General features: G+C 46.5%; 10 non-coding genes and 2 pseudogenes across 10 annotated transcripts; all 12 read left to right on the forward strand.

The window, feature by feature from the left end:
* On the forward strand, positions 1-87 carry LOC142280426 (U2 spliceosomal RNA; annotated as a pseudogene; the record flags this gene model as incomplete).
* Positions 88-1204: 1117 nt separating this feature from the next.
* On the forward strand, positions 1205-1395 carry LOC142280406 (U2 spliceosomal RNA). The gene has a single exon (XR_012742693.1). It is a non-coding gene; the product is annotated as a U2 spliceosomal RNA (small nuclear RNA).
* Positions 1396-2512: 1117 nt separating this feature from the next.
* LOC142280438 (U2 spliceosomal RNA) lies at positions 2513-2703 on the forward strand. The gene has a single exon (XR_012742716.1). It is a non-coding gene; the product is annotated as a U2 spliceosomal RNA (small nuclear RNA).
* A 1117-nt stretch (positions 2704-3820) lies between these two features.
* On the forward strand, positions 3821-4011 carry LOC142280450 (U2 spliceosomal RNA). Its single transcript, XR_012742727.1, has one exon. It is a non-coding gene; the product is annotated as a U2 spliceosomal RNA (small nuclear RNA).
* Positions 4012-5128: 1117 nt separating this feature from the next.
* On the forward strand, positions 5129-5319 carry LOC142280392 (U2 spliceosomal RNA). The gene has a single exon (XR_012742680.1). It is a non-coding gene; the product is annotated as a U2 spliceosomal RNA (small nuclear RNA).
* Positions 5320-6436: 1117 nt separating this feature from the next.
* Positions 6437-6627, forward strand: LOC142280461 (U2 spliceosomal RNA). Its single transcript, XR_012742738.1, has one exon. It is a non-coding gene; the product is annotated as a U2 spliceosomal RNA (small nuclear RNA).
* Positions 6628-7920: 1293 nt separating this feature from the next.
* On the forward strand, positions 7921-8122 carry LOC142280422 (U2 spliceosomal RNA; annotated as a pseudogene).
* Positions 8123-9239: 1117 nt separating this feature from the next.
* On the forward strand, positions 9240-9430 carry LOC142280293 (U2 spliceosomal RNA). Its single transcript, XR_012742589.1, has one exon. It is a non-coding gene; the product is annotated as a U2 spliceosomal RNA (small nuclear RNA).
* A 1117-nt stretch (positions 9431-10547) lies between these two features.
* LOC142280306 (U2 spliceosomal RNA) lies at positions 10548-10738 on the forward strand. Its single transcript, XR_012742600.1, has one exon. It is a non-coding gene; the product is annotated as a U2 spliceosomal RNA (small nuclear RNA).
* A 1117-nt stretch (positions 10739-11855) lies between these two features.
* Positions 11856-12046, forward strand: LOC142280318 (U2 spliceosomal RNA). Its single transcript, XR_012742611.1, has one exon. It is a non-coding gene; the product is annotated as a U2 spliceosomal RNA (small nuclear RNA).
* Positions 12047-13163: 1117 nt separating this feature from the next.
* On the forward strand, positions 13164-13354 carry LOC142280330 (U2 spliceosomal RNA). The gene has a single exon (XR_012742622.1). It is a non-coding gene; the product is annotated as a U2 spliceosomal RNA (small nuclear RNA).
* Positions 13355-14471: 1117 nt separating this feature from the next.
* LOC142280342 (U2 spliceosomal RNA) lies at positions 14472-14662 on the forward strand. Its single transcript, XR_012742633.1, has one exon. It is a non-coding gene; the product is annotated as a U2 spliceosomal RNA (small nuclear RNA).
* Positions 14663-15308: the final 646 nt, after the last annotated feature.

The raw sequence follows: 15308 nt of genomic DNA on the forward strand, positions 1-15308 counted from the left end.
AGAACAGGGAGATGGAAAAAGAGCTTGCTCTGTCCACTCCACGCATTGACCTGGTATTGCAGTACCTCCAGGAACGGTGCACCCCTTCTTAACCCAGTTTCCAAAAGCAGAACTCGATTCACCTGATTCATATTAGCCCGATTAGCGAATTGAAATGAATTTTTATCTAACACACTTTTTACTTGCTTTATTCATCCAAATAGCAAACTCATCACCACTCAACTTCACCAACTCTGCTATGTCCCGTGCAGTATCTTGTTGTCAGTCTAATCTAGATCATGTGTAATTGAATGGAATAGATCCCTTTTGGACAAAGTGGAGTCAGATGCTGCAGTGACCACAGGTGTGAGAGGATCTACAATTGGCATCTGGTGTTATCTCTCTGCTTCCACTCCAAATAAAGTTACCTGTTGTTACCTGAACGTCAAATACTAAGAATGGGCGGCCTATGAAAGAATTAGTACTTTCATTAAGTATACTAAACCGGCTAATTGGGAATAGACAAACTGTAAAAAGCCCTCTGAGAAAGCCCCTCTCTAACCTTTGTTAGTAAGCTTTTCTGTAGCCTGCCTGTTGATGTATTTTCGGTTTGAACAGTGCACAACATGAAGAGACGGAACACTGGCGGCTTGTCACAATGCCCCCCGATGACATCACAATAGCGCTGCTGCCTAGAAAACAAGCTGCGCAGAAGAAGTTGTTCTTTGGGTGGGAGGGTGGGCTAGTGGAAGGAGGGGGCAATCTCTTTTTTTCCCGGGTGGTAGGGGGATGACAGGAGAAGGGAAGCGGGTGGTGAGAAAGGTACAGAGGGCAGGGTTTGGGGGCTGGGAAGGAAAGGGAAAAGATTAGGGTTTGGGGATGATGAAAGGGCTTTCTACGGGTAAGGATGGCAAAGGGTGGCAGTGACGGAAAGTCAGGCAACCTGTCCTGTCCGTCTTTTTGTATCGTGAATTGGAAAGACTGCAAGGGGGAGGGGAGTTGCTTGCGCCCTAAAGGAGGAGTTATTCAGATTCATTGCAGTGGGCGGCGGCTGCAAAACGCACCATTCTTCTTGTTTTTGCTCTGCAAAGCAGCCTTTTCAAGGGTTGGCTTGGGTGACAAAATGTCTTGTGTAGGCGTGGGTTTGTCTCCCTCTCGCTCTCTCTCCCTAAGATGTGTCCGGCATAGGCCAGGGTGCCACTCGAGGCCCAAACCAATTCTGGTTATCGCTTCTCGGCCTTTTGGCTAAGATCAAGTGTAGTATCTGTTCTTATCAGTTTAATATCTGATACGTCCCCTATCTGGGGACCATATATTAAATGGATTTTTAGAACAGGGAGATGGAAAAAGAGCTTGCTCTGTCCACTCCACGCATTGACCTGGTATTGCAGTACCTCCAGGAACGGTGCACCCCTTCTTAACCCAGTTTCCAAAAGCAGAACTCGATTCACCTGATTCATATTAGCCCGATTAGCGAATTGAAATGAATTTTTATCTAACACACTTTTTACTTGCTTTATTCATCCAAATAGCAAACTCATCACCACTCAACTTCACCAACTCTGCTATGTCCCGTGCAGTATCTTGTTGTCAGTCTAATCTAGATCATGTGTAATTGAATGGAATAGATCCCTTTTGGACAAAGTGGAGTCAGATGCTGCAGTGACCACAGGTGTGAGAGGATCTACAATTGGCATCTGGTGTTATCTCTCTGCTTCCACTCCAAATAAAGTTACCTGTTGTTACCTGAACGTCAAATACTAAGAATGGGCGGCCTATGAAAGAATTAGTACTTTCATTAAGTATACTAAACCGGCTAATTGGGAATAGACAAACTGTAAAAAGCCCTCTGAGAAAGCCCCTCTCTAACCTTTGTTAGTAAGCTTTTCTGTAGCCTGCCTGTTGATGTATTTTCGGTTTGAACAGTGCACAACATGAAGAGACGGAACACTGGCGGCTTGTCACAATGCCCCCCGATGACATCACAATAGCGCTGCTGCCTAGAAAACAAGCTGCGCAGAAGAAGTTGTTCTTTGGGTGGGAGGGTGGGCTAGTGGAAGGAGGGGGCAATCTCTTTTTTTCCCGGGTGGTAGGGGGATGACAGGAGAAGGGAAGCGGGTGGTGAGAAAGGTACAGAGGGCAGGGTTTGGGGGCTGGGAAGGAAAGGGAAAAGATTAGGGTTTGGGGATGATGAAAGGGCTTTCTACGGGTAAGGATGGCAAAGGGTGGCAGTGACGGAAAGTCAGGCAACCTGTCCTGTCCGTCTTTTTGTATCGTGAATTGGAAAGACTGCAAGGGGGAGGGGAGTTGCTTGCGCCCTAAAGGAGGAGTTATTCAGATTCATTGCAGTGGGCGGCGGCTGCAAAACGCACCATTCTTCTTGTTTTTGCTCTGCAAAGCAGCCTTTTCAAGGGTTGGCTTGGGTGACAAAATGTCTTGTGTAGGCGTGGGTTTGTCTCCCTCTCGCTCTCTCTCCCTAAGATGTGTCCGGCATAGGCCAGGGTGCCACTCGAGGCCCAAACCAATTCTGGTTATCGCTTCTCGGCCTTTTGGCTAAGATCAAGTGTAGTATCTGTTCTTATCAGTTTAATATCTGATACGTCCCCTATCTGGGGACCATATATTAAATGGATTTTTAGAACAGGGAGATGGAAAAAGAGCTTGCTCTGTCCACTCCACGCATTGACCTGGTATTGCAGTACCTCCAGGAACGGTGCACCCCTTCTTAACCCAGTTTCCAAAAGCAGAACTCGATTCACCTGATTCATATTAGCCCGATTAGCGAATTGAAATGAATTTTTATCTAACACACTTTTTACTTGCTTTATTCATCCAAATAGCAAACTCATCACCACTCAACTTCACCAACTCTGCTATGTCCCGTGCAGTATCTTGTTGTCAGTCTAATCTAGATCATGTGTAATTGAATGGAATAGATCCCTTTTGGACAAAGTGGAGTCAGATGCTGCAGTGACCACAGGTGTGAGAGGATCTACAATTGGCATCTGGTGTTATCTCTCTGCTTCCACTCCAAATAAAGTTACCTGTTGTTACCTGAACGTCAAATACTAAGAATGGGCGGCCTATGAAAGAATTAGTACTTTCATTAAGTATACTAAACCGGCTAATTGGGAATAGACAAACTGTAAAAAGCCCTCTGAGAAAGCCCCTCTCTAACCTTTGTTAGTAAGCTTTTCTGTAGCCTGCCTGTTGATGTATTTTCGGTTTGAACAGTGCACAACATGAAGAGACGGAACACTGGCGGCTTGTCACAATGCCCCCCGATGACATCACAATAGCGCTGCTGCCTAGAAAACAAGCTGCGCAGAAGAAGTTGTTCTTTGGGTGGGAGGGTGGGCTAGTGGAAGGAGGGGGCAATCTCTTTTTTTCCCGGGTGGTAGGGGGATGACAGGAGAAGGGAAGCGGGTGGTGAGAAAGGTACAGAGGGCAGGGTTTGGAGGCTGGGAAGGAAAGGGAAAAGATTAGGGTTTGGGGATGATGAAAGGGCTTTCTACGGGTAAGGATGGCAAAGGGTGGCAGTGACGGAAAGTCAGGCAACCTGTCCTGTCCGTCTTTTTGTATCGTGAATTGGAAAGACTGCAAGGGGGAGGGGAGTTGCTTGCGCCCTAAAGGAGGAGTTATTCAGATTCATTGCAGTGGGCGGCGGCTGCAAAACGCACCATTCTTCTTGTTTTTGCTCTGCAAAGCAGCCTTTTCAAGGGTTGGCTTGGGTGACAAAATGTCTTGTGTAGGCGTGGGTTTGTCTCCCTCTCGCTCTCTCTCCCTAAGATGTGTCCGGCATAGGCCAGGGTGCCACTCGAGGCCCAAACCAATTCTGGTTATCGCTTCTCGGCCTTTTGGCTAAGATCAAGTGTAGTATCTGTTCTTATCAGTTTAATATCTGATACGTCCCCTATCTGGGGACCATATATTAAATGGATTTTTAGAACAGGGAGATGGAAAAAGAGCTTGCTCTGTCCACTCCACGCATTGACCTGGTATTGCAGTACCTCCAGGAACGGTGCACCCCTTCTTAACCCAGTTTCCAAAAGCAGAACTCGATTCACCTGATTCATATTAGCCCGATTAGCGAATTGAAATGAATTTTTATCTAACACACTTTTTACTTGCTTTATTCATCCAAATAGCAAACTCATCACCACTCAACTTCACCAACTCTGCTATGTCCCGTGCAGTATCTTGTTGTCAGTCTAATCTAGATCATGTGTAATTGAATGGAATAGATCCCTTTTGGACAAAGTGGAGTCAGATGCTGCAGTGACCACAGGTGTGAGAGGATCTACAATTGGCATCTGGTGTTATCTCTCTGCTTCCACTCCAAATAAAGTTACCTGTTGTTACCTGAACGTCAAATACTAAGAATGGGCGGCCTATGAAAGAATTAGTACTTTCATTAAGTATACTAAACCGGCTAATTGGGAATAGACAAACTGTAAAAAGCCCTCTGAGAAAGCCCCTCTCTAACCTTTGTTAGTAAGCTTTTCTGTAGCCTGCCTGTTGATGTATTTTCGGTTTGAACAGTGCACAACATGAAGAGACGGAACACTGGCGGCTTGTCACAATGCCCCCCGATGACATCACAATAGCGCTGCTGCCTAGAAAACAAGCTGCGCAGAAGAAGTTGTTCTTTGGGTGGGAGGGTGGGCTAGTGGAAGGAGGGGGCAATCTCTTTTTTTCCCGGGTGGTAGGGGGATGACAGGAGAAGGGAAGCGGGTGGTGAGAAAGGTACAGAGGGCAGGGTTTGGGGGCTGGGAAGGAAAGGGAAAAGATTAGGGTTTGGGGATGATGAAAGGGCTTTCTACGGGTAAGGATGGCAAAGGGTGGCAGTGACGGAAAGTCAGGCAACCTGTCCTGTCCGTCTTTTTGTATCGTGAATTGGAAAGACTGCAAGGGGGAGGGGAGTTGCTTGCGCCCTAAAGGAGGAGTTATTCAGATTCATTGCAGTGGGCGGCGGCTGCAAAACGCACCATTCTTCTTGTTTTTGCTCTGCAAAGCAGCCTTTTCAAGGGTTGGCTTGGGTGACAAAATGTCTTGTGTAGGCGTGGGTTTGTCTCCCTCTCGCTCTCTCTCCCTAAGATGTGTCCGGCATAGGCCAGGGTGCCACTCGAGGCCCAAACCAATTCTGGTTATCGCTTCTTGGCCTTTTGGCTAAGATCAAGTGTAGTATCTGTTCTTATCAGTTTAATATCTGATACGTCCCCTATCTGGGGACCATATATTAAATGGATTTTTAGAACAGGGAGATGGAAAAAGAGCTTGCTCTGTCCACTCCACGCATTGACCTGGTATTGCAGTACCTCCAGGAACGGTGCACCCCTTCTTAACCCAGTTTCCAAAAGCAGAACTCGATTCACCTGATTCATATTAGCCCGATTAGCGAATTGAAATGAATTTTTATCTAACACACTTTTTACTTGCTTTATTCATCCAAATAGCAAACTCATCACCACTCAACTTCACCAACTCTGCTATGTCCCGTGCAGTATCTTGTTGTCAGTCTAATCTAGATCATGTGTAATTGAATGGAATAGATCCCTTTTGGACAAAGTGGAGTCAGATGCTGCAGTGACCACAGGTGTGAGAGGATCTACAATTGGCATCTGGTGTTATCTCTCTGCTTCCACTCCAAATAAAGTTACCTGTTGTTACCTGAACGTCAAATACTAAGAATGGGCGGCCTATGAAAGAATTAGTACTTTCATTAAGTATACTAAACCGGCTAATTGGGAATAGACAAACTGTAAAAAGCCCTCTGAGAAAGCCCCTCTCTAACCTTTGTTAGTAAGCTTTTCTGTAGCCTGCCTGTTGATGTATTTTCGGTTTGAACAGTGCACAACATGAAGAGACGGAACACTGGCGGCTTGTCACAATGCCCCCCGATGACATCACAATAGCGCTGCTGCCTAGAAAACAAGCTGCGCAGAAGAAGTTGTTCTTTGGGTGGGAGGGTGGGCTAGTGGAAGGAGGGGGCAATCTCTTTTTTTCCCGGGTGGTAGGGGGATGACAGGAGAAGGGAAGCGGGTGGTGAGAAAGGTACAGAGGGCAGGGTTTGGGGGCTGGGAAGGAAAGGGAAAAGATTAGGGTTTGGGGATGATGAAAGGGCTTTCTACGGGTAAGGATGGCAAAGGGTGGCAGTGACGGAAAGTCAGGCAACCTGTCCTGTCCGTCTTTTTGTATCGTGAATTGGAAAGACTGCAAGGGGGAGGGGAGTTGCTTGCGCCCTAAAGGAGGAGTTATTCAGATTCATTGCAGTGGGCGGCGGCTGCAAAACGCACCATTCTTCTTGTTTTTGCTCTGCAAAGCAGCCTTTTCAAGGGTTGGCTTGGGTGACAAAATGTCTTGTGTAGGCGTGGGTTTGTCTCCCTCTCGCTCTCTCTCCCTAAGATGTGTCCGGCATAGGCCAGGGTGCCACTCGAGGCCCAAACCAATTCTGGTTATCGCTTCTCGGCCTTTTGGCTAAGATCAAGTGTAGTATCTGTTCTTATCAGTTTAATATCTGATACGTCCCCTATCTGGGGACCATATATTAAATGGATTTTTAGAACAGGGAGATGGAAAAAGAGCTTGCTCTGTCCACTCCACGCATTGACCTGGTATTGCAGTACCTCCAGGAACGGTGCACCCCTTCTTAACCCAGTTTCCAAAAGCAGAACTCGATTCACCTGATTCATATTAGCCCGATTAGCGAATTGAAATGAATTTTTATCTAACACACTTTTTACTTGCTTTATTCATCCAAATAGCAAACTCATCACCACTCAACTTCACCAACTCTGCTATGTCCCGTGCAGTATCTTGTTGTCAGTCTAATCTAGATCATGTGTAATTGAATGGAATAGATCCCTTTTGGACAAAGTGGAGTCAGATGCTGCAGTGACCACAGGTGTGAGAGGATCTACAATTGGCATCTGGTGTTATCTCTCTGCTTCCACTCCAAATAAAGTTACCTGTTGTTACCTGAACGTCAAATACTAAGAATGGGCGGCCTATGAAAGAATTAGTACTTTCATTAAGTATACTAAACCGGCTAATTGGGAATAGACAAACTGTAAAAAGCCCTCTGAGAAAGCCCCTCTCTAACCTTTGTTAGTAAGCTTTTCTGTAGCCTGCCTGTTGATGTATTTTCGGTTTGAACAGTGCACAACATGAAGAGACGGAACACTGGCGGCTTGTCACAATGCCCCCCGATGACATCACAATAGCGCTGCTGCCTAGAAAACAAGCTGCGCAGAAGAAGTTGTTCTTTGGGTGGGAGGGTGGGCTAGTGGAAGGAGGGGGCAATCTCTTTTTTTCCCGGGTGGTAGGGGGATGACAGGAGAAGGGAAGCGGGTGGTGAGAAAGGTACAGAGGGCAGGGTTTGGGGGCTGGGAAGGAAAGGGAAAAGATTAGGGTTTGGGGATGATGAAAGGGCTTTCTACGGGTAAGGATGGCAAAGGGTGGCAGTGACGGAAAGTCAGGCAACCTGTCCTGTCCGTCTTTTTGTATCGTGAATTGGAAAGACTGCAAGGGGGAGGGGAGTTGCTTGCGCCCTAAAGGAGGAGTTATTCAGATTCATTGCAGTGGGCGGCGGCTGCAAAACGCACCATTCTTCTTGTTTTTGCTCTGCAAAGCAGCCTTTTCAAGGGTTGGCTTGGGTGACAAAATGTCTTGTGTAGGCGTGGGTTTGTCTCCCTCTCGCTCTCTCTCCCTAAGATGTGTCCGGCATAGGCCAGGGTGCCACTCGAGGCCCAAACCAATTCTGGTTATCGCTTCTCGGCCTTTTGGCTAAGATCAAGTGTAGTTTGGGAGGGTACTACCTTGGTTGGTGCTGAAAGGTGCCAGGGTATTGCACAACTGCTGACCTTGGGAGAGTGTGCATCGTAGGATGTCATAGCCCTCTTGTGACGGACAGTTACCTGGGCAACGAGAGGCGGTCACTTTATTATTTTCAAACTCATCCTTCAAAAAAAAAAAAAAAAAAAAAAAAAAATCTGTTCTTATCAGTTTAATATCTGATACGTCCCCTATCTGGGGACCATATATTAAATGGATTTTTAGAACAGGGAGATGGAAAAAGAGCTTGCTCTGTCCACTCCACGCATTGACCTGGTATTGCAGTACCTCCAGGAACGGTGCACCCCTTCTTAACCCAGTTTCCAAAAGCAGAACTCGATTCACCTGATTCATATTAGCCCGATTAGCGAATTGAAATGAATTTTTATCTAACACACTTTTTACTTGCTTTATTCATCCAAATAGCAAACTCATCACCACTCAACTTCACCAACTCTGCTATGTCCCGTGCAGTATCTTGTTGTCAGTCTAATCTAGATCATGTGTAATTGAATGGAATAGATCCCTTTTGGACAAAGTGGAGTCAGATGCTGCAGTGACCACAGGTGTGAGAGGATCTACAATTGGCATCTGGTGTTATCTCTCTGCTTCCACTCCAAATAAAGTTACCTGTTGTTACCTGAACGTCAAATACTAAGAATGGGCGGCCTATGAAAGAATTAGTACTTTCATTAAGTATACTAAACCGGCTAATTGGGAATAGACAAACTGTAAAAAGCCCTCTGAGAAAGCCCCTCTCTAACCTTTGTTAGTAAGCTTTTCTGTAGCCTGCCTGTTGATGTATTTTCGGTTTGAACAGTGCACAACATGAAGAGACGGAACACTGGCGGCTTGTCACAATGCCCCCCGATGACATCACAATAGCGCTGCTGCCTAGAAAACAAGCTGCGCAGAAGAAGTTGTTCTTTGGGTGGGAGGGTGGGCTAGTGGAAGGAGGGGGCAATCTCTTTTTTTCCCGGGTGGTAGGGGGATGACAGGAGAAGGGAAGCGGGTGGTGAGAAAGGTACAGAGGGCAGGGTTTGGGGGCTGGGAAGGAAAGGGAAAAGATTAGGGTTTGGGGATGATGAAAGGGCTTTCTACGGGTAAGGATGGCAAAGGGTGGCAGTGACGGAAAGTCAGGCAACCTGTCCTGTCCGTCTTTTTGTATCGTGAATTGGAAAGACTGCAAGGGGGAGGGGAGTTGCTTGCGCCCTAAAGGAGGAGTTATTCAGATTCATTGCAGTGGGCGGCGGCTGCAAAACGCACCATTCTTCTTGTTTTTGCTCTGCAAAGCAGCCTTTTCAAGGGTTGGCTTGGGTGACAAAATGTCTTGTGTAGGCGTGGGTTTGTCTCCCTCTCGCTCTCTCTCCCTAAGATGTGTCCGGCATAGGCCAGGGTGCCACTCGAGGCCCAAACCAATTCTGGTTATCGCTTCTCGGCCTTTTGGCTAAGATCAAGTGTAGTATCTGTTCTTATCAGTTTAATATCTGATACGTCCCCTATCTGGGGACCATATATTAAATGGATTTTTAGAACAGGGAGATGGAAAAAGAGCTTGCTCTGTCCACTCCACGCATTGACCTGGTATTGCAGTACCTCCAGGAACGGTGCACCCCTTCTTAACCCAGTTTCCAAAAGCAGAACTCGATTCACCTGATTCATATTAGCCCGATTAGCGAATTGAAATGAATTTTTATCTAACACACTTTTTACTTGCTTTATTCATCCAAATAGCAAACTCATCACCACTCAACTTCACCAACTCTGCTATGTCCCGTGCAGTATCTTGTTGTCAGTCTAATCTAGATCATGTGTAATTGAATGGAATAGATCCCTTTTGGACAAAGTGGAGTCAGATGCTGCAGTGACCACAGGTGTGAGAGGATCTACAATTGGCATCTGGTGTTATCTCTCTGCTTCCACTCCAAATAAAGTTACCTGTTGTTACCTGAACGTCAAATACTAAGAATGGGCGGCCTATGAAAGAATTAGTACTTTCATTAAGTATACTAAACCGGCTAATTGGGAATAGACAAACTGTAAAAAGCCCTCTGAGAAAGCCCCTCTCTAACCTTTGTTAGTAAGCTTTTCTGTAGCCTGCCTGTTGATGTATTTTCGGTTTGAACAGTGCACAACATGAAGAGACGGAACACTGGCGGCTTGTCACAATGCCCCCCGATGACATCACAATAGCGCTGCTGCCTAGAAAACAAGCTGCGCAGAAGAAGTTGTTCTTTGGGTGGGAGGGTGGGCTAGTGGAAGGAGGGGGCAATCTCTTTTTTTCCCGGGTGGTAGGGGGATGACAGGAGAAGGGAAGCGGGTGGTGAGAAAGGTACAGAGGGCAGGGTTTGGGGGCTGGGAAGGAAAGGGAAAAGATTAGGGTTTGGGGATGATGAAAGGGCTTTCTACGGGTAAGGATGGCAAAGGGTGGCAGTGACGGAAAGTCAGGCAACCTGTCCTGTCCGTCTTTTTGTATCGTGAATTGGAAAGACTGCAAGGGGGAGGGGAGTTGCTTGCGCCCTAAAGGAGGAGTTATTCAGATTCATTGCAGTGGGCGGCGGCTGCAAAACGCACCATTCTTCTTGTTTTTGCTCTGCAAAGCAGCCTTTTCAAGGGTTGGCTTGGGTGACAAAATGTCTTGTGTAGGCGTGGGTTTGTCTCCCTCTCGCTCTCTCTCCCTAAGATGTGTCCGGCATAGGCCAGGTTGCCACTCGAGGCCCAAACCAATTCTGGTTATCGCTTCTCGGCCTTTTGGCTAAGATCAAGTGTAGTATCTGTTCTTATCAGTTTAATATCTGATACGTCCCCTATCTGGGGACCATATATTAAATGGATTTTTAGAACAGGGAGATGGAAAAAGAGCTTGCTCTGTCCACTCCACGCATTGACCTGGTATTGCAGTACCTCCAGGAACGGTGCACCCCTTCTTAACCCAGTTTCCAAAAGCAGAACTCGATTCACCTGATTCATATTAGCCCGATTAGCGAATTGAAATGAATTTTTATCTAACACACTTTTTACTTGCTTTATTCATCCAAATAGCAAACTCATCACCACTCAACTTCACCAACTCTGCTATGTCCCGTGCAGTATCTTGTTGTCAGTCTAATCTAGATCATGTGTAATTGAATGGAATAGATCCCTTTTGGACAAAGTGGAGTCAGATGCTGCAGTGACCACAGGTGTGAGAGGATCTACAATTGGCATCTGGTGTTATCTCTCTGCTTCCACTCCAAATAAAGTTACCTGTTGTTACCTGAACGTCAAATACTAAGAATGGGCGGCCTATGAAAGAATTAGTACTTTCATTAAGTATACTAAACCGGCTAATTGGGAATAGACAAACTGTAAAAAGCCCTCTGAGAAAGCCCCTCTCTAACCTTTGTTAGTAAGCTTTTCTGTAGCCTGCCTGTTGATGTATTTTCGGTTTGAACAGTGCACAACATGAAGAGACGGAACACTGGCGGCTTGTCACAATGCCCCCCGATGACATCACAATAGCGCTGCTGCCTAGAAAACAAGCTGCGCAGAAGAAGTTGTTCTTTGGGTGGGAGGGTGGGCTAGTGGAAGGAGGGGGCAATCTCTTTTTTTCCCGGGTGGTAGGGGGATGACAGGAGAAGGGAAGCGGGTGGTGAGAAAGGTACAGAGGGCAGGGTTTGGGGGCTGGGAAGGAAAGGGAAAAGATTAGGGTTTGGGGATGATGAAAGGGCTTTCTACGGGTAAGGATGGCAAAGGGTGGCAGTGACGGAAAGTCAGGCAACCTGTCCTGTCCGTCTTTTTGTATCGTGAATTGGAAAGACTGCAAGGGGGAGGGGAGTTGCTTGCGCCCTAAAGGAGGAGTTATTCAGATTCATTGCAGTGGGCGGCGGCTGCAAAACGCACCATTCTTCTTGTTTTTGCTCTGCAAAGCAGCCTTTTCAAGGGTTGGCTTGGGTGACAAAATGTCTTGTGTAGGCGTGGGTTTGTCTCCCTCTCGCTCTCTCTCCCTAAGATGTGTCCGGCATAGGCCAGGGTGCCACTCGAGGCCCAAACCAATTCTGGTTATCGCTTCTCGGCCTTTTGGCTAAGATCAAGTGTAGTATCTGTTCTTATCAGTTTAATATCTGATACGTCCCCTATCTGGGGACCATATATTAAATGGATTTTTAGAACAGGGAGATGGAAAAAGAGCTTGCTCTGTCCACTCCACGCATTGACCTGGTATTGCAGTACCTCCAGGAACGGTGCACCCCTTCTTAACCCAGTTTCCAAAAGCAGAACTCGATTCACCTGATTCATATTAGCCCGATTAGCGAATTGAAATGAATTTTTATCTAACACACTTTTTACTTGCTTTATTCATCCAAATAGCAAACTCATCACCACTCAACTTCACCAACTCTGCTATGTCCCGTGCAGTATCTTGTTGTCAGTCTAATCTAGATCATGTGTAATTGAATGGAATAGATCCCTTTTGGACAAAGTGGAGTCAGATGCTGCAGTGACCACAGGTGTGAGAGGATCTACAATTGGCATCTGGTGTTATCTCTCTGCTTCCACTCCAAATAAAGTTACCTGTTGTTACCTGAACGTCAAATACTAAGAATGGGCGGCCTATGAAAGAATTAGTACTTTCATTAAGTATACTAAACCGGCTAATTGGGAATAGACAAACTGTAAAAAGCCCTCTGAGAAAGCCCCTCTCTAACCTTTGTTAGTAAGCTTTTCTGTAGCCTGCCTGTTGATGTATTTTCGGTTTGAACAGTGCACAACATGAAGAGACGGAACACTGGCGGCTTGTCACAATGCCCCCCGATGACATCACAATAGCGCTGCTGCCTAGAAAACAAGCTGCGCAGAAGAAGTTGTTCTTTGGGTGGGAGGGTGGGCTAGTGGAAGGAGGGGGCAATCTCTTTTTTTCCCGGGTGGTAGGGGGATGACAGGAGAAGGGAAGCGGGTGGTGAGAAAGGTACAGAGGGCAGGGTTTGGGGGCTGGGAAGGAAAGGGAAAAGATTAGGGTTTGGGGATGATGAAAGGGCTTTCTACGGGTAAGGATGGCAAAGGGTGGCAGTGACGGAAAGTCAGGCAACCTGTCCTGTCCGTCTTTTTGTATCGTGAATTGGAAAGACTGCAAGGGGGAGGGGAGTTGCTTGCGCCCTAAAGGAGGAGTTATTCAGATTCATTGCAGTGGGCGGCGGCTGCAAAACGCACCATTCTTCTTGTTTTTGCTCTGCAAAGCAGCCTTTTCAAGGGTTGGCTTGGGTGACAAAATGTCTTGTGTAGGCGTGGGTTTGTCTCCCTCTCGCTCTCTCTCCCTAAGATGTGTCCGGCATAGGCCAGGGTGCCACTCGAGGCCCAAACCAATTCTGGTTATCGCTTCTCGGCCTTTTGGCTAAGATCAAGTGTAGTATCTGTTCTTATCAGTTTAATATCTGATACGTCCCCTATCTGGGGACCATATATTAAATGGATTTTTAGAACAGGGAGATGGAAAAAGAGCTTGCTCTGTCCACTCCACGCATTGACCTGGTATTGCAGTACCTCCAGGAACGGTGCACCCCTTCTTAACCCAGTTTCCAAAAGCAGAACTCGATTCACCTGATTCATATTAGCCCGATTAGCGAATTGAAATGAATTTTTATCTAACACACTTTTTACTTGCTTTATTCATCCAAATAGCAAACTCATCACCACTCAACTTCACCAACTCTGCTATGTCCCGTGCAGTATCTTGTTGTCAGTCTAATCTAGATCATGTGTAATTGAATGGAATAGATCCCTTTTGGACAAAGTGGAGTCAGATGCTGCAGTGACCACAGGTGTGAGAGGATCTACAATTGGCATCTGGTGTTATCTCTCTGCTTCCACTCCAAATAAAGTTACCTGTTGTTACCTGAACGTCAAATACTAAGAATGGGCGGCCTATGAAAGAATTAGTACTTTCATTAAGTATACTAAACCGGCTAATTGGGAATAGACAAACTGTAAAAAGCCCTCTGAGAAAGCCCCTCTCTAACCTTTGTTAGTAAGCTTTTCTGTAGCCTGCCTGTTGATGTATTTTCGGTTTGAACAGTGCACAACATGAAGAGACGGAACACTGGCGGCTTGTCACAATGCCCCCCGATGACATCACAATAGCGCTGCTGCCTAGAAAACAAGCTGCGCAGAAGAAGTTGTTCTTTGGGTGGGAGGGTGGGCTAGTGGAAGGAGGGGGCAATCTCTTTTTTTCCCGGGTGGTAGGGGGATGACAGGAGAAGGGAAGCGGGTGGTGAGAAAGGTACAGAGGGCAGGGTTTGGGGGCTGGGAAGGAAAGGGAAAAGATTAGGGTTTGGGGATGATGAAAGGGCTTTCTACGGGTAAGGATGGCAAAGGGTGGCAGTGACGGAAAGTCAGGCAACCTGTCCTGTCCGTCTTTTTGTATCGTGAATTGGAAAGACTGCAAGGGGGAGGGGAGTTGCTTGCGCCCTAAAGGAGGAGTTATTCAGATTCATTGCAGTGGGCGGCGGCTGCAAAACGCACCATTCTTCTTGTTTTTGCTCTGCAAAGCAGCCTTTTCAAGGGTTGGCTTGGGTGACAAAATGTCTTGTGTAGGCGTGGGTTTGTCTCCCTCTCGCTCTCTCTCCCTAAGATGTGTCCGGCATAGGCCAGGGTGCCACTCGAGGCCCAAACCAATTCTGGTTATCGCTTCTCGGCCTTTTGGCTAAGATCAAGTGTAGTATCTGTTCTTATCAGTTTAATATCTGATACGTCCCCTATCTGGGGACCATATATTAAATGGATTTTTAGAACAGGGAGATGGAAAAAGAGCTTGCTCTGTCCACTCCACGCATTGACCTGGTATTGCAGTACCTCCAGGAACGGTGCACCCCTTCTTAACCCAGTTTCCAAAAGCAGAACTCGATTCACCTGATTCATATTAGCCTGATTAGCGAATTGAAATGAATTTTTATCTAACACACTTTTTACTTGCTTTATTCATCCAAATAGCAAACTCATCACCACTCAACTTCACCAACTCTGCTATGTCCCGTGCAGTATCTTGTTGTCAGTCTAATCTAGATCATGTGTAATTGAATGGAATAGATCCCTTTTGGACAAAGTGGAGTCAGATGCTGCAGTGACCACAGGTGTGAGAGGATCTACAATTGGCATCTGGTGTTATCTCTCTGCTTCCACTCCAAATAAAGTTACCTGTTGTTACCTGAACGTCAAATACTAAGAATGGGCGGCCTATGAAAGAATTAGTACTTTCATTAAGTATACTAAACCGGCTAATTGGGAATAGACAAACTGTAAAAAGCCCTCTGAGAAAGCCCCTCTCTAACCTTTGTTAGTAAGCTTTTCTGTAGCCTGCCTGTTGATGTATTTTCGGTTTGAACAGTGCACAACATGAAGAGACGGAACACTGGCGGCTTGTCACAATGCCCCCCGATGACATCACAATAGCGCTGCTGCCTAGAAAACAAGCTGCGCAGAAGAAGTTGTTCTTTGGGTGGGAGGGTGGGCTAGTGGAAGGA

Source organism: Anomaloglossus baeobatrachus, unplaced genomic scaffold, assembly GCF_048569485.1.
Source record: "Anomaloglossus baeobatrachus isolate aAnoBae1 unplaced genomic scaffold, aAnoBae1.hap1 Scaffold_451, whole genome shotgun sequence".
Lineage (NCBI taxonomy): Eukaryota > Metazoa > Chordata > Amphibia > Anura > Aromobatidae > Anomaloglossus > Anomaloglossus baeobatrachus.